General features: G+C 38.3%; 1 long non-coding RNA gene across 2 annotated transcripts; it reads left to right on the top strand.

Moving 5' to 3' along the window:
• Nucleotides 1-243: 243 nt before the first annotated feature.
• Nucleotides 244-22,060, top strand: LOC149069413 (uncharacterized). Of its 2 annotated transcripts, none has more exons than XR_016195062.1 (2): nt 244-1,192; nt 21,078-22,060. It is a non-coding gene; the product is annotated as an uncharacterized LOC149069413 (long non-coding RNA). The 2 variants fall into 2 exon arrangements; XR_016195063.1 differs by lacking the exon at nt 244-1,192 and adding an exon at nt 5,168-6,850.

Below are 22,060 nucleotides of genomic sequence, written 5' to 3'. Positions count from 1 at the left end.
TTGTTTTTCATGTCATTCCTTCAATATTAACAGTGCATATTTTTCAAGAACTGAGGCTTAATGTCTATTGTAATGGACATGACGAAAAGTGAAGTTTTCTTGAATTTTTTTTAAAAATGACAGCATAATATTTTGTATTACCATAAAGGAGGTTAATTCCAAATTTCATAAAAATTGGTTGATAAACATGGGCTTGGGTCTCAAAATGATATACACATATACATTAGATCAGACGACTCCATCTTTGACGCTAGGCCCCCCCCCCACCCCTCCGTATCTCCGCCCATGCCTTGGAGGAATTGCATTCAGGGATTGAAATTATCATTTCATTCTTTCGCAAGTTAAACTTGCCGTAAAAGTGTTTTTTGTTTTTTTTTTGATAACGGATACAGGCAGTGCTTGTGACTGGAAACAGTTTGAAGACCTGGAAAGTTTGGAATTGATGCTGAGTCACTATTCCTGGTCGTAATAATTGGTTCGATTGGATTTATGTTTTTTTATGGAGCAAGTATCAATCAGGTCAAGCTACACCAAAGCAAATGATTACTCAGAATGAAATTATAGGGAAAATTAACATAACGGTAATTAGTTATTCTATTTCGTAATAGATTTAGTTTCAACTGATGCTAATAAATAACAAAATGAAAAAGTATAAAAACATCGAAGTATCGCCTTACAACTGTGATGCTATTAGCAATAGCTAAAAAAAATGGCTGACTAAAAAGGGGGTAATCACGCAGTACCATGACCTCCTTATATACGTGTAGTACTTGATCTACCGCCCCTAGAGATTTGTCCCGAAGTGTGCTGAGTGGCTTGGATGTTATGCTAAGAAGCCAACTTAATGCTCACTGTATAGTTTGTAACTTTGTCACAGACTACACTAGTGCTTTACATGTTATACTGCCAATATGTGTTTTCAGATATGTAAGGACCTCCTAAATTTCAATCGCAGTAGGAAATCATTCAAATTACATTGAAGCTGAATCTTTTCACCATAAGTCTTTCTATTTTCAAGAAGTTTTTCTTTTGCAGAGTCCTGCCCAGAGGCGAATGTTTTCCTTATGCCCAGAGGCGAATGTTTTTCCAGTCCCGTTTGTTTTGATACGAACAGAATGAGAGCTAAAAATGAAAAGAGATGTCCAAACACGCGAAAAAGCAACAGGATAACAAACAGCACAACAAACAGATGGTGAGAGCCACAACCCAAATTCTGGTATTGTTATAAGCATATATGTTTTGGGATAGTATAGGCCAGGTCAATTTTTTTTGGAACTCGCCTGTATAAAAGCCCTTACTTATCTTCTCATACATCTATCGTCCACTTTGTGATAGAATTCACAGAATTCACTTGAAGAATAGTGAATTCTTGAAGAATCTCAACTCTCTGTCAAGTGAATCAGTGGCTGAATATTTTGGAGACAAGAGTGGTATTTATCAAAATCTATTCTAGTTTTCTTATCACTAATTTTAAGCTGGCAGGGAGGTGTTTCTCAAAGTGTGTGTTGTGTCTTCTAGGGGTGTTGCCAACCTTTTGTGAGGGGTGTCACGACGAGATGGAAATACTTATGTGTATGTGTGTGCCTATTTATGCTTTGAAGTGGTTCTTTTATGGATGTAAAATATCTATACTAAACTATTTTGAGAGCCACAAATGAACTATTAACAGGGCAAGGGAGGCACGAGCATGACCCCCACAAGCTTACAGGGCACTAGCCTTGACGTATGGGATGATTCTTAATTTTTTTTTTTGTTTTTTTTTTCACGCATGAATTCATCATATGAAGGCCTGTGAAAGTCTGTGCTGCGGGCCTTCAAGAGTTCCTAGCCATCCTGCTCCAGGATGTGGGAGGCCATGGCCACGAGTGACAAAAGTTTAAGAACCACTGCAGTTTGGGGTGGAATATAGAATTCAAACTAAATCCACAAAAGTAAAAAAATTTTCAGTTTTACCGATATTTAATTACTTTTGACGGAAACTTCTTATTTTTTGGTATGCGTATGTTTTGCTAGAAAAACACCAACAACTAGAAAAAATATGGAAAGATCGAACTTCTGTAATCTTACTTGTAGAAATCATTTGAAATGGTACATAAGTTAATTAACTATAACGACAGTGATGCGCAAATACAATAATATTTAGTTGTGTTTTTCGACATTGATTCATTCAAATACTGTACATCTGGGGTTCCGACGTACAGTACATCTAAATTTAGACATTCATTGAGTGTTTCATAAAAAAATGTCCGAAAATAAAATTTTTGTAATTTTTTAATTACAAGAAAAAAAATTAAGATTTTCTGATGTATTAATTAATGTTCTTTTTTTCTATTGTTCTACGAAAGAAATTCTTCGATTACTAATCAAACCTATAGCTAGATAATAGATCTTTTACTAAACTCAATAATGAAAATCAGAATGTTGGCAAAATTTCAAAAATAATTAAGTCTTTCTCAAAGCTCATCTGAGGTATTGTCATTATCAATAGTCATTCTTTCATAAGTAACTGTAGTTGTAAAATAATCCTCTTTCTCCGAAAAGAACTTAGCGCAGCAGCCGTCAACAATCCGTCACTGTGTACCGCTCACGGAATAAAAGAGTGAAATGCCTATCCCCCCCTACTTTCGCCGGATCTGGTAGTCTGCATGACAGGAAGGGACAGATATAGTAGGGAAAGTTATGTTATTTTAGAATATTTATTTCATTAAGTAATAATTAGTGTTATTCATATTAATCAAGTAACGTCACAGTCCGGCCAGTCGCTGTCGTGGTTATAAATATTATCAAATACAGTGAAATTCTCAAGTATTTGATTCATCATGCACAGATGGTCAAGATCGTCCGAATTCCACATGTCAACAAAAAACAAACGTGGTGTCTCGGAGGAAGAATATGTTTACCCAGGACGACAGAGCGCAGCGAGGGAGCTGTGCCCCGCGACATACAGGTTTCTTGCTACAGGGGTTTTCTATAGGTATCATGGTCATTTTATGGTCACTCCCAGCAAGAAAATCGACCAACAAGTAATGTGGTGTGGTTCGCTTGCGCCACAGATATATCCGCTTCCCGCTCACTACGCTTGGTCGTCCTGGGGGTAAATATTGACTTTGTTCCAACCGCTCCAAGAGATCTGTAATTCAATAAGTATAAAACTCGACAAATGAAAGTACCGACAGTCCAATGAACCGGTTGCAGGTAATACTATACATAAAAATAATAATTATTATAATATTACATAGTATTATATTAATTTGTATTTCTTATTATTAGTATAAATTATTAATTACAATTAATTGTTAATAATAACACTTATTAATAAATAAATATAAATTATTGTTAATCTGGCACTTATTATAATAGATCAATTTCAATTCATTAATTCTCATTTAATTTTAAAATTGACTTTTGCCGTATTTTCGTGACGTCACAAGATGCAATGATGTCACATTGAGCTATACCACATATAAACACCTAGGCGAGAAAAAAAATTCACCAAGTTGATGGAGGACCCGATTACGGAAATTATTTCTCATAAAATTGATGAAAGGTATTTAATAATAATTCAGTTAATATCATGGCTATATTTCTTGAGGAATTATGAGTAATATGAAATTCACCGAACTTGTTATAGAGAATTCGCCAAGTTGGCGGGGGACCTGATTACAGATATACAGCCCTATTTTACAATTATATAAACATGTCTTCAACATAAGAGATAGAGGTGGGTTTAGCAAATTTCCCAAGGGTTCCCAACTATTGTTACAGGGGCAGAAATTTAAGTGAACCGTTTCCCGTTGAAACACCGCCTGTAATTGGTCGGAAATGACCCTCGAACCATTTCGGTTTTTTCACTCATGTTGCGTGTTACTATTGGCTCTTAATGAACCACAATCGATGGAAATTCAAGAAGTGATCCCCGTTTCCTGTTAAAATCCTCGGAAATGAACTGTGAGCCGCTCCTACTCGCCACTGTTCTTCAGAACTTATAACTGGTCTCCTCCCAAGTCCCATCCTCCTTTTTAATAATGCATTGACGACCTTTTGCAAGGTTTTTTTTGCAAAAAGTTCTTATAACCCCCCCACCCACCCCCCTTCTCTCTATCTCTAGTTTCTTTTTTATTTTTACTCTTTTTTTTTTTTCGTTCTTTCACCTCAGATTGGGTGCACCTCTTTGAGGGGGGGAATAATTTTCGTTACTATTTTGCCTATTCACCAGTGCAGTCTTAAGGGCAGTCATACCAGGTGTAAAGGAGGCCTCTTGAAAATGAGGTGTTAAAATTTCCAAGAAAAAGAGTAGGTTAAGGCGTGTATACACCAGCGCGCTGATTCTACAGCGGTTCTAATCCGCTCGTGGGTACACAAACTTCCTTTGTGTTCATTGAAAAAACCGATTCCAGGTGGGTCCAATGAAAACAGCTCAAGAATCATTCGCAACACCGTACAAATTACCGAACAACCAATTGAGAGTGCTTTCATTGCATGATCTGCAGGCTAGTGTATACACGCCTTTAGAGTTTAAATTGGAAGTCAGGAATTTTTAACCAGATAGTGCAGGGCCACAACTAAGGGAAGAGTAGGCGGCTGGTGCCTGTGGGCGCTGGACTAGTGGGGAAGCCGAATTCATCCTTTAACTGTTTCTTTTACATTTCACGGGGCACAAAAATGCGAGCTTGTGACCAAAAATGGGCGTGCCAGAGCGAAATAGGCAAAACATTGCTTATTTCAGCGTATAAACAATGGGGGAAACTTCCATCTTCAGTATTTTTTTTTTGGTTGTTTTCATATTATTTCATTAGTATAGTCGTCCATCTGTACATACACAAATGCTGATATCATGTTCTGCCTATAATTGTACCAACCAATGGGGAAAACAGAAGAAAGATGGAAATAACCTTTGGTTTTATAGGTGAGTGCACATGGTTTTATAATAAAAAATAAAAGATGCATTCATTTTTAAACTAAAATTGTAAAATTAAAAGCATGTAGTTTTCATTTCACATTCAATTTCTGTTTGATAAGCCCAATTCAAAATAACTTATTGATTTCACATGAATTTTAAACCTCATAATTTTTTTTTTTAATCGTGTAATTATATAATAATTATATAATCGTGTAATTATATAATAATTATATAATCGTGTTTATATAAACTGACGAAATATGTTTCGTTAAAAATTACATTTTCCATAATCCCTTGTAAATTAAAGAAACAAAGGACCTAAATTTTTCTATTTCTGGGGGAAAATAATGTGAGAATAAGGAGTGGTAAAATGCAATTAATATTATTTACATCATCAGTTTTTGGTTAAATATGAAAAACAAAATATGAGAATCATAAATGTATCAATCATCAGTGTTATAATTATGTTTATAATATCTAATTATTTTATCAATCTATTATAATTATCAAGCAATTATTATTGTTAAGCTACTATTATGAACAATGATTGATTGCTTCTATTGTGCTTTCTTGAAGCCTGGTAATTTATTCACTTTTTTTTAAATACAGGTTTCTTCTTCTTAAACAATTCGTGGAAGCTATGAAAAGAAAGTCTTGGCATCCTACTAAAGCATCTGTTCTTTCTGCTGAACATTTCACAACTGACATCTACAAGTCCTCAACGCTGTTTGAAAGATGATGCTGTTCCCCTATTATACAGTAAAACCTCGTTAAGTCGTCACCCTGATAAGTCGTCATTTTTTTTTTTCAGGCCCTTCCAGCTTCCATAGACAACAATGTTATTAAACCCTCGTTTACTCATCGCTAATTTCGGTTAACTCGTCACTATGAAAAAATTTGAGAAAATGGAACAGACTATTTTTATGGCTCCCATTAAAAAAAGAGCTTGTTAACAGCATTGCCATATGCTTAAAAGTCACCATAAAATCTTATATACCCAAACGGAACAGTTTAAGTAATGAAAGTTACGCTGGGGAAGTTCATTCGCCAACTAAGGTTTTTGGAACGTTGAGGACTGTTCAAGCGAGATCTCATTTCTGTATGGGCGCTAATGGAGAAACTGGAGAAACCGCAAGACACCCAGGCTCTTTCGCAAGAAGCAACGTAAGCATTTCAGCCCCCCAGGGCATCTCCGGAAAAACCAAAATTTATTGATACATCAAAGATTACACTTGGTGCAAGGAAATAAAAAATTATGTAAATCGAAGAATCAAATTAATCAAGTCGGGCAGGATAATAAATAATCATAGAAAGCATGGGCTCTACTAATTTGGGGCTTGAAATTTAAACAAAATATCTTTGTTGAAAAAAATTTGACATTCTTTCCCAAGTTCAGGTCTTATGTCTACTTTTCCCTGCCCAGGGTTCCTCCACCAAGTCAAAAGTTGTATCATGAACTACTGATGAAGAATCAAAATACTAAAATTTTAAATTTGATGTCTATGTAAAATTAATGTGTAATAGAGAGTTCTATTATGAAGAAAAGCTACTTATAGCTTTAGACTAACAGTTGCTCTATTAGTCTAAATTAAAAATTACTAGTATAAATCAAAGTTTACTGTACATTTTACCACAATAATTTAAGTAATAAGAGATAAAAAAGGTAAAAAATTGCTATTATTTATTCTTTCGTGATCTATAAATTTTATTATAATTGTTATTTTGATTCAAACTTTAATAAATTTCATATTACTTTAAATTTATACGATTTTCATAACATTGCACATTAAATCTGACAGAACTCTGCTTAAGTCGTCACTCCGCTTAAGCCGTCATAATTTTTCGATAATTTGAGGTGACGACTTATCGAGGTTTTACTGTATTTGATATTTCACATCACCCACATCCTTTGCAGAAGCGACGCCAATCACTTATTGAACACCCCTACCGGTAAGATATTAAGTTAGTATTTTTTCCTTGTTTAAGTGGTTTTCAAATTTTAAGTTCAATCGGTCCCACTTAAGTGGTTATCAACAGCTCTGGCATATAATATTTGATTAACCAGTGTATTCAGTTATGTAGTGAACAATCAAATTGCTGTTGCGCAACTGGTAGTACACAGCTTTTATATTGAAAATATATATATAATATTTATTGTTATATACACTCATGTCCAGGGGCGGTCTTACCGGTCGCGAAATGAAAAGGGGCACCGAAACGCGTTAAATATACATTACTAGAAAAATATCTTTAAGGTACTTATTTAAAAAATAACTAAAATATACATGAAAAATGATAGAGATGAGAAAATAATTGGAGGTTTGTATGTATATAATATTATACGGTTATTTTTCGAAAAGAAAAGAATTGATTGCTAATATACACTGCTGGCCACCCAAATTGCAACACCAAGAAAGACAAGAGATATCGCAACAATATTTATTTTGTAGATAACATGTTGACCAAGCATCAAATGATTAAATTTATAGACTTCTGTGAAGTGTGGTTCCTGCCAAAATCAGTAGCCAGAGTAGCCGCCATTGTTGCCGCTGCCACACGCCTCGGCATTGATTCAAAGAGACTTTGGATGTGTTCTTGGGGTACAGCAGACCAAGCAGCTTCCACGCGTTGCCAAAGTTGATCTGGTGCGGCAGCTGGGGATGTAATCTGGGTCAATCGTTGAGCAACCATGGACCACATGTTTTCTATCGGCGAAAGATCCGGAGAGCGAGCTGGCCAGGGAAGCAATTCAATCTGGCGATTGATGAAGAACCTTTGGACAATGCGTGCCACGTGTGGTCGCGCATTATCCTGTTGAAATATGGCTGTGGGCAAGCCCTGAAGGTAAGGAAGGACAACTGGCTCCAACACCTCGGAGATGTAGCGCTGGCTTTTTAAAGTACCGGCAATGTGTACTAGAGGAGTGCGAGAGTGATATCCAATACCGCCGTATACCATAATACCCGGTGCAGGACCAGTGTGGCGGTGCATAACGCAGCTGTTCAGCATCCTCTCTCCACGGTCTCTCCAGACTCGAATCCGACCATCGTGGTGTTGCAGACAGAAGCGTGACTCGTCAGTAAAGACAATTTCATTCCATTGTGCCGTCCACATCCTTCTTTCATCGCACCATTGGCGGCGGAGACGTCTGTGGTTCTGCGTCAAGGGTAGACGAAGCAATGGACGTCTTGCGGACAGACCACTCTGCTGTAAACGGCGTCGAATGGTACGCGCAGACACTGGATGATGCGGTACAGACTGAATGTGCTGTGCTATGATTCGTGATGTGGCTGAGCGATCCGTCACTGCCATACGCACAATACGCCTGTCATCAAGTGAAGTGGTGCACTGAGGTGGATGCGATCGAACACGTCGGTCCGTTGTACCCTCCTGCATCCAACGATCACATATCCGCATTACAGTTGTTTGGTTTCGTCCAACACGACTATCGATTTCCCTGAAAGATAATCCACAATCTCGGTAGGCCACTATCCTTCCTCTGTCGAACTCGGATACTTGATCAAAAGATGATCGCTGTTTTCTACGAGGCATAATTGATCGTTTTTTTGAAAAAACCACAAGAAAAACACAATTGCCGTACTTCAAATTGTCGAAATCTCCAAGCCTTAAATAGCGCTTTGAAGTGGCGCCACAGGCGCGCATGATGTGCGTCTGCGCTGAAATTCTAATCATTTGCATATCTCACCTCCGCTAATGCATGTTGTAAATTTCATATTTTTTGCATGCTTCCTTCAGGGTGTTGCATTTACGGTGGCCAGCAGTGTATATACAGTATATAGCGATTTTGGTCAGATAAAAGTACACGCTCTTTCTCTCTCTCTCGAGCTCTTTTCATTTTCCCCTGCAGCAGATTTTGGGGGCTGTGTTGTGGGGAGTATTACAAGAATTGAGCGTGTCTTCTGATGTGGGAAAGATTTTGAGCCAGAGGCCCTTCATGCCTCTTTTTCCCCGACTTGTATTACTTTTATTAACCAGTCTCCCGATTCGTAAGACTTTCGTATTTGTTCAACTAGGGGCAGCTCAGTGGACTGTGTGTGCTCTAGAAGGACATCTAATCCGAAGTGAAAAAAAATTAGGAAAAATTATTTGTGCCCGCTGTAAGAGGGGCGCCAAGTCTGAGGTAGACAGGGCGAAAAAAGGAGAAATGATTTCTGCCCCCTCTAATAGGAGCACCAAATCTGGCGTAAAAGGGTGAAAAAAATTACACAAAATGATTTCTGTTCACTTTAGGAGGGGCGTCATATCCAAAGTGGAAACGCAAAATAATAATTAGGAAAACTTATTTGTGCCCTCTCTATAGGATGGGTGTTAAGTCCGAAGTAAAAAGGCGAAAAAAATTGGAAAATTATTTCTGCGCGCTCTAGAAGGAGCGGCAAGGTAAAAGGGCAAAAAAAAAAAAATTCGACATGTGATGTGTTATGATATAAAATATTGCTGTCCCTTTGAACGCATCAGAACAAAGCGATTGAAACAAAAGTTTTCTTTTCTAATTGGGGAAGTCGGGGGGGGGGGCCAAAAACATGTCCCGCTCGGGTAGAGATTTTGTCTCGACCGACCTATGAGTGCAACATATGTGTGTGTCGAAAATTGTAGCAAACCGTACATACACAACTGAACATCTTTTCGGAGTTTCATGCATCTTGTTCCAGATATCCGGTGAGTAACAGTAAAGCCTCCTATGAGGCTCGAGCCTGATAGGAGGCTTGGCTCATAGACATGAATGAACGCCAGGGGCTCTGCCACCAGACTTATCCCGTTGCCGAGATCTCTTCCAGCCTAGCTTCGTGGCAGAGTCTGGGATAAAATGAGTGCACCTAAGTGTGTAGCTAGTGTTGTGTTTGATATTTCAGTGCTGACATTTATACTTCAAATTGTGAGTGAAGTGAATATTTGTAACGTTGTAGGCCTGTTGTTCTCAGTGGCGAGACTTTTTAATGGGGAGATCGGCGTGCATTCGCGCCTTGAAAACCAACTTTAGCCGACCACCATTGTGGCACCGGCGGGGTTCGAACCCGAATCCTCGCGTTGCAACTCCATCACTATGACTACTCGACCACCACAGTTGGCTCCTAGACAGTATCAGGAGGCCTTGATAAGGTGCGGCAGCAACGGGACTCTAAAAAGACATCTTTTCCCGTTCAAGAAACTAATGAGGAACGTATGTTGGAAATTTAATTTGATTTTTTTTTAAACAGCTTTGTAAACCATATTCCGCAATCATGACCCCTCCCCCCCAATTCTGTTTTTGAAACTAAGAAAAAAGTTTGAGGTGCAAAATATGCATTGCTTTATTCCATTGATATCGTTATCCCTAAGATATGCTTCACAGCATTGTTTTGCACCTTGGTAAGGTAGTAGGTATAAGAGCATGCGCGTGCGATGATACGTCTCACCAAATAGATCTATTAATTAAATAGTGTACCAGTTGATTAAAACATTCAATTTTTCCACTGTGTTATACATTATTTGGGAATATGAATCATAGTGTGAACTTAATCTAGCTGCCTGTAACTGTAAGGTAAGCTTATATATTAATTACGATTTGAGGCACAGTGGAAAACATTTGGATTGGCTCCGCGAAACAAAAAAAAAGAAGTTCTGGAACTAAAAGTTCTTAGGAAATGGGAAGATAACATCTGAAAGAGAGAAATGCGAGATTTTCCAGGAGCAGATTGAGTGATCCTTTGTTGCCATTAAAAGATGTAGGAAGAACAGTTGGAAGTTGACGATTGACTGAGCAAATTCGAAATAATAGAACCATAGATCGAACTCTTCTTTTTCAAAACAATTCGCTCTGTACAAGTCTCACAAACACCAATCGTCTCAGTAAGTTTGATAAATTTTGCAGTATGCATCACTTTTACAGGTGATTATGCATAATCCTTTTAGATCCTGTATGCACAAACGTGCGGGTTACTTCTTTTCAATTTAGATATTGTTTTTTTAACATCAGGGATGTTCAGCCCAAACTTCAAGAATTGTGCATTATCATTGAAATTAAAGCCGAAGTCCCTGAGATTACAAAAAAATCTACAGAGTGAAAAAAGACAACGCTTTCCCAGTGCCATCTTAATGCATGGTGCCCACCCGGGAGACGCCCGGAAGCCTGAAGAGTAGAGGGGCCTCACGAAAATGAGATCTACTTAAAATTTTCTAGAATTTACTACGTAGGGCCTCAGAAAAACCACTTGGCCTGTAGGGGGCATGATGCTCTTAAGACGGCCCTGCCCCTTCCCAGGGCTGTAACGTGCTTTCTCAGGAGCAGTCTTTTCTTGGAGTCTCCTTGAAATAGTTAAGCTCAGACAGGGGCGTAGCCAGAAATTTCGTTCGGGGGGGGGGGGGGACCAAACTGACAAAACAATGGATTTGGCCATCTTTTAACCTTTTTCCGGTCATTTTCTCACATTTCGGGGGGGGGGGGAACCAGACCCTTAAGTCCCCCCCCCCCTCGCTACGCCCTTGTGCTCAGAAAAAGAAGTTACAAGCACGTCCCCCTCCCATTCGGCTCGGGGCACCGCCCAAGTTGCCTCAGAATAGTTACAGGTCTGCCCAAGTTGCAGGGCCCGGTGCTTTAGATGGTGTTTGCTTGCCCTTACTGTTTCTTAGTACTGGGTCTGAAAGGGATAATTTCAAATGAAGTTTACGAGTCTTATAAATATGAAAGACATCATACATAATTTCACTTTAATTTAAGCACTTTTATTATCAGCTTTGCCCGTACGTGATACGTGCACTACATGAATTTTACCGTAAAATTCAATTAAAATAAGTATGAAGTATAAGTATGAATAAGTATGATCCTTTGTGATGAGTATCCTGCATAAATGTATGACGTTTTGCTTTTTTAATGTTTCTAAATCTCAAAAATACAAATACAAACACAATGCTGAGGTGGCTGAGAAAAAGATGCCTACAACAAATATGGATGTCATATATTTCAAAAATACAGCAACCCAATTGAAAACACAATAAAAAATTATAAAACAATATATACACATGATAAAATACTATACAATCCCCATAATGTATTTATAGTTGTCTTATTCTAAGTAGCTTCTCGATTTACCCCAATTAATCGTAATTAAATCAAACAAGTTGGGTTTTTATGCTTGTTTACTAGTTAAATAGCAGTAATCCTGTTCTAGAAGAAGCTTTTCCGACTTCTTCGTCCCTTAATATCCAACCAAGAGGGGGGGGGCGATGGGGACGATCACCACGCCTAGAGTCCAATAATATGGTAGATCCCGTATTTTACGGGACAATAATGACTAGCAAAAATTGCCTTCTCTGACACATCACTGGATTTGAGCCTGGGGGGAGGGCGCTGACTACTGTTTTTGCACCGGGCGCCACTAGGTCTAAGACCGGCCCTGCTCATGTCCATAAATTAAGGATAATTCAGAATCACACGGAAATCGAAATCTAAAGTAAAAATTTCACCTGTAGAATTATCACCTGCAAGAACGATATGCAAATTTCATGAAGCCACCAGATGATGCCGATAGTATGTCACAATGACGAGAGTGTAAAGGGGAGGGGTATATAAGGAATGGTGGCAAAGAAGTAAAATTGTTCACAAGAGTTCTGTAAGGCGCTCAGTGTCATAAGCGAATAGTTATGACACAGAGGACGCATGTGGATGATTTTTTACGTGGTAGAATTATCGGCCGCCTGTAATGTGGGCGTACTCAGATGGAAGTATCCGAGGAACTTGGAATTGCCCAAAGTGTCATCTCTAGGCTTTGGCAATGATTCCAAGATAACGGAAATGTCAGTAGACGTTACAGTACAGGTCGCCCCCCCCAAGTTACAACGCCGAATGAAGACCGGTATTTGACAGTAACTGCCAAAAGAAGCAGACGGAGCACAGCATCCGACCTGTCTCGTCAGCTATCTGCAGCCACGGGTATCACAGTTTCAAGGCAAACCGTATACAGACGTTTGGGAGATATTGGTCTATATGCTCGCAGGCCTGTCAGATGTGTTCCGCTCACGGCAACTCACTGTCGGCAGCGATTAGCCTGGAGTAGAGAACATGCAATGTGGACATCGTCACAGTGGGCTTGTGTGATGTTTTCCGACGAGTCCAGGTTTAGCTTGCAGTCTGACTCACGTCAGACTTTCATATGGAGAACGCCAGGTACCCGTTAATACCAAGACAACATCATTGAACGACACCGTTACGGTGGTGCAGCATTGCTCATTTGGAGTGGAATTATACTGGGTGCCAGAACAGATCTGCATGTTCAAACCAGAACCATGAAAGCCCAAATTTATCGGGACATCATTCTGGAACAACATGTACGTTTGTTTAGGGGTGCCATGGGCACAGAATTTGTGTTTATGGATGACAACGCCCGTCCTCACCGAGCAAACATCGTAAACGAATGCCTTGAATCTGAGGATGTAACCCGTATGGAATGGCCAGCATTCTCACCTGACTTGAATCCGATAGAGCATGTGTGGGACACGCTTGGCCGACGAGTTGCAGCCTGTCAACCCCCTCCTACATGTGTACCGTAGCCGGTCAATTTGTCGCAATCAACTTGTCGCGCTCAACTCGTCGCGCATCAATTTGTCGCAGTGCCAATTCGTCGCGGTACAAATTCGTCGCAGAGCCAATTCGTCGCGGTACAAATTCGTCGCAGAGCCAATTCGTCGCGGTAAAAATTCATCGCAGAGCCAATTCGTCGCGGTACAAATTCGTCGCAGAGCCAATTCGTCGCGGTACAAATTCGTCGCAGTGACAATTTGTCGTGTAACCAATTCGTCGGGACGTCAATTTATCGCAGAGTCAACTCGTCACGCGATCTGTATGTAGGTTTTTTGTCTCATACGTGAAAAAATAAACATGAAGAAAAGTTTTTTTCCATCAAGAAATGCATACAGTTTACTAAATTTTTTTTTTTTGTCATTTCGAAAAAAATCATCGAAATTACATCGAAATTAAAATTACAATTGATATTAATGTTTTATTATTTAATTATTGTAAATGTTAAAAAAATCATTTTTTCTATGATAAAATTTTAAAATTCTGTAAAAAAATGTCGGTGTTTATGATATTCCCCAAATTACAGCACAGCGGAGGCTGTCTTTACGTGTAAACTTGTATCTGTCCCATGTGGAATCGAGACCCCCACCAACATTAACCACTACAGTATCTCCACAAGAACCTGAAATAATTAATAATTTAATTTAATTAATATTTCATTTTCACCGGATAAGCCACACTTGTCGCTTTCTCTCGAGATTTCCATTACTCGTAGCGAGGGGAGTTGGGGCGCACACCGAGATGATAAATTGCGATCACATACATTTTCAAAATTTAATTTGCACCGGATAAGTTGCTCAAGTTAAAAACTCAAAAAATCCAACCAATAAAGTTCATAGGTTACATTCGAGCAAATGCAACCGATAATCTTATTGGTTGAATTTTTCAAGTTTTATAAAAGGACTTTTAGAACACTTTCATAGTGTAATGCTAGCCTTAGATATATTGTCGGTAAAAAATTCCTCAAAGATGTATTCCCTACATGGCAGATACATATTCAATAGTGAATTAGGGCCATTCAAGTATTACGTAAGCAGATTTTCAGCCATTTTTGACCCCCTCCCCCTTGTCAGCAAAAATCAGCAAAACACTGACCCCCATCCCCTCCCCCGTCAGCAAAATTTCACCAGCAGCTTAGAATATTTCATATCTTCAAAAAGGGGTGGTTGATGACGTAAGCGACCTTCAACCCCCCCCGCCATCAAAAGTCAACAAATCCGAAACTCCCTCCCCGATCCTGACGTAATACTTGAATGACCCCTTAGGCAAATTGTGCTTTGGGATGGGCATTGATCCTAATTTATCATCTTGGTGTGTTCCCGCAACACCCCTCGCTGCGAGAAATGGAGATCCCGCCAGAAAGCGGGAGTGCGGCTTATACGGTGAAAATTTAATTTTGAAAATTTATTTTATCGTAATTTATCATCTTGGTGTGTTCGCCCAACGCCCCTCGCTGCGAGAAATGGAGATCCCGCCAGAAAGCGGGAGTGCGGCTTGTACGGTGAAAATTTAATTTTGAAAATTTATTTTATCGTAATTTATCATCTTGGTGTGTTCGCCCAACGCCCCTCGCTGCGAGAAATGGAGATCCCGCCAGAAAGCGGGAAGTGTGGCATGAATACCATGAAAACTGAATTTTGAAAATTTATTTGATCGGCGTACTGACTCTGCGACAAATTTGTACCGCGACGAACTGATTCTGCGACAAATTCGTACCGCGACGAACTGATTCTGCGACAAATTTGTACCGCGACGAACTGACTCTGCGACAAATTTGTACCGCGACGAAATGAGTCTGCGACAAATTTGCACCGCGACGAACTGACTCTGCGACAAATTTGTACCGCGACGAGTTTGTAACACGACGAATTGACGCTGCGACAAATTGATTGCGACGAATTGTCGCGCGACAAGTTGATCGCGACGAATTGACCTAGACCCTGTACCGTAGCCGGTCAATTTGGGAGAGCATTGCTTGCTGAGTGGAGTGATCTTCCCCAAGATCAGATCGATAATTTGATACTCAGCATGCCTAGGCGTTGTACGGACTGTATTTCCGTAAAGGAGTTATTTTTTAAAATTTTTTGTAAAGGAGATATTTTTTACAATTGCTCCAGGGAGCAAAAATCATAGTTTTTATGAATGGTATCATACATAAACCATCGTTTTTGTTCTTTATCTTTTGTTTAATAAATGGGCTTTTTGAATAAGTAATGTTTGTTTTGTTTCTGAACCTTTATTTGCCGGAGCTGGCGTTATCCTTAATTTATGGAAATGAGTGTATATAAATATATATATAATTTTTCAGGGCCGTCATTTCAATTTTTTCCGGGGGGGGGGGGGCAAAGAACATGTACTCAATGTATGTATATATCAGGGGTGGGAACTCTGCGCCGCACTGCGCCAAAACTAATATCTTGCGCCATCCTACTCCAATAGCGTATTTTCGTATTTTTCTGCGCCAAATAGCGAATTTTGCTTCAGTATGCCCGGAATTTCGGAAAGGACGCCAAAAACCTTTTGTTCCTGCTAGCCACGAAACGTTTCTTTACGAGAAGAGCGTGTTTTATTCCATTATACTTAAACTATCGGCCCCTGATCGGGCTTTCCATCGCGAAACCCCGATATTGTCCGTGATCGTGGAACTGAAGATGGTTTGCAATGCCTTTCAGCTTTAAAGTGCAAATTCGAGTGTTTCCGTTTAAAAAAAAAGTCGTCACTGGAAGCAGCAGAAATTACTGTAGTCGATTATCATTGTGTTAAATAAAAAAATTTTCATTCCGGGAGTAAAAAGCGCATGTTCGCCGAATTACGAATGTTAGTTTAGAAACTTTGCCTTAATAACGAGCGTTAAATCGTCAATATTGCCAAATAACGAGCGTTAAATCATCAATATTGCCAAATAACGAGCGTTAAATCGTCAAACGTCAATCTCGCCAAATATCGAGTATCGGATCGCCAATCTCGACAGATAATGAGTGCTGAATCGCCAAACATCGAGTTGATTCTTACGAAATTCTCTCCCATTTTGCAACAATTTTTTTCCAAGTATAAAAAAATTTAAAACTTATAAAATTTTTTTAGCTCATTTGAAGTGCTGCTGTTCAAGGCAGCAAATAGTGCCCTCAGTAAGCAAAAATCATCTTAAATAGACTGGTGCAAAAAATTTTATGACAGCCGCTCTTTCAAACAAGATGTCAAAAGCCTAAAACACCAAAAACAAAAATCAAGCTGACGAAAAGATGTTTGATAACAAAAGACAGTGCAGTTTTATTTTGAAAAGGGTTGAGGGTTAACGAAAATATTCTTGTTAATTTCACTGCTCCAATTTATAAATATCTGCTCCGAATCCCATATTTTGCTGCTCCAAACCCCGAATTTGCTGCTCCAAATCCTGAATTTTGCTGCTCCGAAATGGACTTCCCACCCCTGATATATATATTTGTATACATATGTACCATTTTCAGTGTATTTTCAAAAGCCAATGGCCACCCCTGACCCCTCAATGATGGCCCTGTATAATTTTCAATATCTTTGTCTATTTTTTTTTTTACCTCGAAATTAGAAACAAAATTATTTTGCAAACTATAATGGAAAATTACAGTAAAACTTCCCAACAACGGCCATCAACAGGACCATCCAAAATAAATTAAGCCTTCTTTCCAGGGCATTTTTATGTCATTATTTCAGTCCGATAGCTAAAGACATTCTTGTGAAAAGAAGATTAACACATCCCTCCCAAAAAATTTATGCCCCAGATATTTCTATTCATTCACTATTTGCGAGGTCCATTTTTCGTTTTGAACTATCCCTTAAAGTAGGGAGTGCCACATAAACAAAGCTTTTCTAGTAATTGGACAGCTTGTGTATGATTAGTGTTGATAGCCTGTCTTCTGTTGTCCCCTCTAATCTGTAAGTTTTTCCCCTCTCCGCTGCCTTCAAAATCCATCTAGCATTTACCCAGGAAAAGAAACAATACACACATAATCTTTTTTTTTTTTGTAGAATTTGGGAGGGGGGGGGGGAAACTGCCTTGAAAATTATTTTTCTCATTACGCTATGCATATTTTTTTAACTTTGTGTTCAAAGTTATTGTTTGGAAATAGTTGATCTGAGGTTCTTGTAATGTTAAGTCTGAGACCTTTCACAGGGTTCAGCACAGATCATGGCCTCAAAACTAGTGAAAGTAGTGACCAAAATGTTTAAAAAAGTGACCAAATAGTGACAAAAATAATTTTAGAAAGAGACCAAATGGACAATGAATTTCGATTATTACCAAATTGAATGAATTGAAATTGAATTTAGTTTTTACTAAACTTTTTGTATTTCAATGGAACTCATCGAAATTGTTTTTTTCAGATAATAGTGTGAAATAATTCAAACTCAAATGCATTCTGCTAACCAGAAAAGTTTTGAATAACTTATCAAATTTATCACCAACTCAACTATGTGTGAGAGAGTAACATTACATCCTTTCTAAGTAACAGGAGCAATGCGTTTCTCCCATGTTGCTTTCCACAACCCATCTTAAAATCAGTTTAAGCGGGGAAAACTTCAAAATGGGAAAAAGTTTCCACATTCAAAGAAGGAAAAAAAATGAAATAACACAAAATTTGATGAGAGAATTTGTCCCATCTACATTCTAGTGGATTTTTCATTCATGTTATGCTATGAATGGGAGTATACAAAAATACTCAAACTTTTTTAACTAGTACAAATTTGATTTACGTACCTAGGTTTGTATAATATGTTCAAACAAGAATTTTACTATGATGATTAAAAAAAAAACTATAAAATTACATTTTTAGCAATATTATTTCAAATTATTAAATTAAAATATTACTTAAATTACTGAATTAAATTATTTAAATCAATAAATTGAATAAAGTATTCAAATTATTAAATTAACTAAATTATTTTAATTGTTATACGTTGAGGGAGGGCGTCACACCCTCCCCCTAGTGTCAATCTAAGACCTTCAAGTCTATCTCCACCTATGGCTTGACTGGGAAGGGTGGGTCAGTTTACTTTTTTACAGGTGAAGGGGGGGGGGGCACAAAAATAATACTGCCCTTGGGTGAGGGAGAAAAATAAACCAGTTTCGAAATTGTTTGGTTTTTGAGAGTAAAATTTGTAAATATATATTTTTCTTTTTTTTACACACAACATACACCCCTGCAAAAAAAACATTTACTCCTTTAACCAGAAGCAGTATAATTTTGGCCCTTCCCCCCCCCCCCCCGTAATTTTTAACAGAAAAAGACTCCACGGCCCTCCCGGTAAATTTCCCATGAACCTTGTAAGCACCAACGTGGCGACTTTTTTCTGCGCCAATCAATCGCCGTTTTGCGGTGGTCAATTCAAGATGGCTGACAAAGGGCATTTAAAATTACAAAAAAATATATAATTTATAATATGAATCAACCCAATATGCGGCAATATGCGAAAATCGGTAGAAATATATCTGGAAGTACAGAAAATTAGGATAAAATGAACACAAAAATCAAATCAACAACATACAGAGTTTATGGATGCTGCGGTCAGGGCTACCTATTTTAGCGCGTAAGAAAGTTGCCACGTTAGCTCTGACTCCTCCCGTAATTTTCAACGAACAAAAACAGTGAATTTGCCCCCACCCCACCCGGGGCACCAAATTTACCATGGCCGTAATACGATATTTTTTCTGGAGGGGAAACGTGATTTTACTGCCCCTTGACTGTGAAATTCGATATTTTTGCAAAGGAATTTATTGCCTTTTCTTAAATATACCATTCCATCAAAAATGTCATTCGAGGCATTGCCCCCCCCCCCCCCCAGTTTTGGATCTGATCACGGTATGTAGCAAGCTGGGCCGCAAGTACAAACTAAGACTTACTATCGCCCGGGGCTAGTATCTATTTTTTTAAACAGAAAAAGAGTAAACTCTGCACCCTTCCTCGTTCAACACCCGTGGAACCAGATCCCGCCCTCTCCTACTGCGGTCATAACAGCGACTCAAGACAAAAAATTTTTAATAACTTTTGAGGTCTAAAACGGGGATTTTTTTACACAACAACAAGAATGGAGCGCAATATGTCGATATTAAGTCAACAATCAGTATCGTGAAGATGAACTAAATTAAGTTACGGCCAGAAGCGGATAAAGGTCAGTTGTTGACGGCCCCAGGCATAAAAAAACAAATTAATATTAGGCCCCTTAAATTAGGAAAAAAGTGTAAAGTAGAGGCCAAAGGCGCGTGCTGTGTGCCCACCATTAAATCCGCCTCTATTTACGGCTCGCATGCACATTAACTGAGTTTTTATCAGCCTGATGACCAATTTTCATCTGATTTGGAAACCTTTGTGTTAAACTAAATGTTGAATTGCAGAATTCTGTGATCTTTTCATAAATAGTTCTCCTTTCGATCATATCAGGGGCTACGGTTTCTTGGTGAGATTTAAATCCAGTTAGAAAAATAGTACAAATTTTATTTCTAGATAGATCACAATTTTCAGTCGGATGATTTTTTTTATTGTAAGTAAATTCAAAATACTTGCGAGCTTCTTTAACCTTGGCCAGCTACAAGAGTATTCTCCAAAGCGTATTTACGTATTAATAGTATGCATCTTTAATACGCACGCTTTGGTATTCTCCAGCTGTGCGTAAGTTCGTTTCTAATCGTCATTTCAAATATTAAAAAAACTTAACAAAAGTAACGATAGAACAAACAACAAATGTAATTTGCTCGATGCTCCAAGAAAGGAATTCTGCCCTTAGGACTAAAATTTTTTAAAACAAATAAAATAAAGGTTATTTTAAAATAAGATGAAAATGAAAGAACGAGTGAGCACACGTGGGGAAATACGAAAGAATGGTAGTAGAGGAGGGGAAAAAATTCTTTGTTGTGAGTACGCCTTTTACGCTATTTTTTTCCGCCCAGCTTTTCCATAAAATGATGACTCTTTAACCAAGGAGCTTTCTTTCCAAGCACCTTGAAATTAAGGCGACTAGATAAGGAGTTGATATTCTAGTGGCTATACTTGAAATCAAGTTATGCTGACGTCACACGGTATGCTCCCGGAAAGATAAGACGCCTTCATACATAGGGGTTCCACGTGAAGGGAGCTAACGATCGTAGTTCCATGAAGGGAGGGAGAAAATTGAACCTTGAACCGGTAAAGTTTCTCTTTGAAGAAAAGAAAAACACTGACAGCAGAAAAGTTCCAGAGACCGAGGTTTTTTTGCTAAAAAAGTAGAAAACCTGGGCCTGAAAATACGTAATAAAAGTGACTAGTTTCTAAAAAAGTGACCCGTGCCGAGCCCTGCCTTTTGGTTTCAACAAAATATGGCAGTAGTGGAGGTGGCCATTAGAAGAGATTTTACTGTATATTGTGATGGTCGGTGTGGTGTATATGGAGCATTCCTTTATTCTACATTAATACAGAACTAACATGTAAAACTGACAACCCTTTGTCATGAAGATCTAACTCCTTGAGAATGTCTTCATCTCTCGATAAAACTTGAACCTCACTTGTCTCGTGAATAAAAGTATTACTGTACATCCTCGTCAACAGCTTGCCTGTTACAATAATTAATTAATATTTTAATTAGGATTTTTCTTTTTAGATTTCTAGAAGGTTGAAAACTGCTGTTCACAATCATGACAACATGGTGAACACTGATGATTCAGATGGCAAAAATGAGCTTGAAGCAGCTACTACAGGCATTATCAGAACTGGCTACAGTTGCTTTGTCGAGGGAGGATTGCACTAATTTTCCAGATCAGTTCTGAAGTGCGGAAGTCCCAAAAGCTGAACTGAGGTGCAAAATAAAACTCCTCCAGCAAAGATTGAATTGGATAAGATGATACAAATCTGCACCAGTGGAATGTTAAAGTGAGAGAATCGCTAAAAGAAATAGTTTAGTTCTGCAGCTGTGCAAAGAGGGTAATATCAGTGTGTGTTTATGGCTTCGCTACAGAGATTTTTTATTGTCGTGTGAGATTTGATTTTTGTGACTTACACGTTCTTCCATGTCAACTCCCTAATAATGAATACACAATACCCTGCTTTCTTCATGTTAGCACTTGTGGTCTCCCTTGAGCTTCAACTGCATAATTGTGAAAATGTCAATTTAATGCAAAGTTTTTTTGGATAGTTCCAAGTTCTTTTAAATTCTTATGCATCACTCGTGAAATAAAAATATCTTTTATTGAAATTTTGGGCCACCATTTTGGGTCATCTTCGTTAATGTGTTGATTACTGTTGAGTGTAATATTACAAAGTCTGCATTAGAGGGAAAAGGTGTTAGTTTCTGGCACCCACTTGCAGTGTGAGAAAACATGGCAGTTGTAGAGTCATGATGAAAATAGATCTAATGAAAATGTTAAAGAATTTCTTATATGCTGGGAATAATTGCATAGGTTGGGAAAAAAAAAACTCTTCAAATTTAGGGAGTTTGTATAAAATACTGGACAAAGGTTTGCATTGTAAATTAATTCATAGCACTCTTGTGAATAGCGATTTTAATATTCCAAATTATGCTCTGTGGACCTGTTTGTAAATTGTTTATTTAAAAACTTGTATGTGTACATTGTTGTATGTATGATG

The sequence above is a fragment of the Pholcus phalangioides genome, unplaced genomic scaffold (genome assembly GCF_987345545.1).
Source record: "Pholcus phalangioides strain wild (caught in Gottingen) unplaced genomic scaffold, Ppha-v1.0 ptg000022l_1, whole genome shotgun sequence".
Classification (NCBI taxonomy): Eukaryota; Metazoa; Arthropoda; class Arachnida; order Araneae; family Pholcidae; genus Pholcus; species Pholcus phalangioides.
The sequence above is the reverse complement of the archived record's forward strand: the minus strand, read 5'-3'. Positions and strand labels throughout refer to the sequence as shown.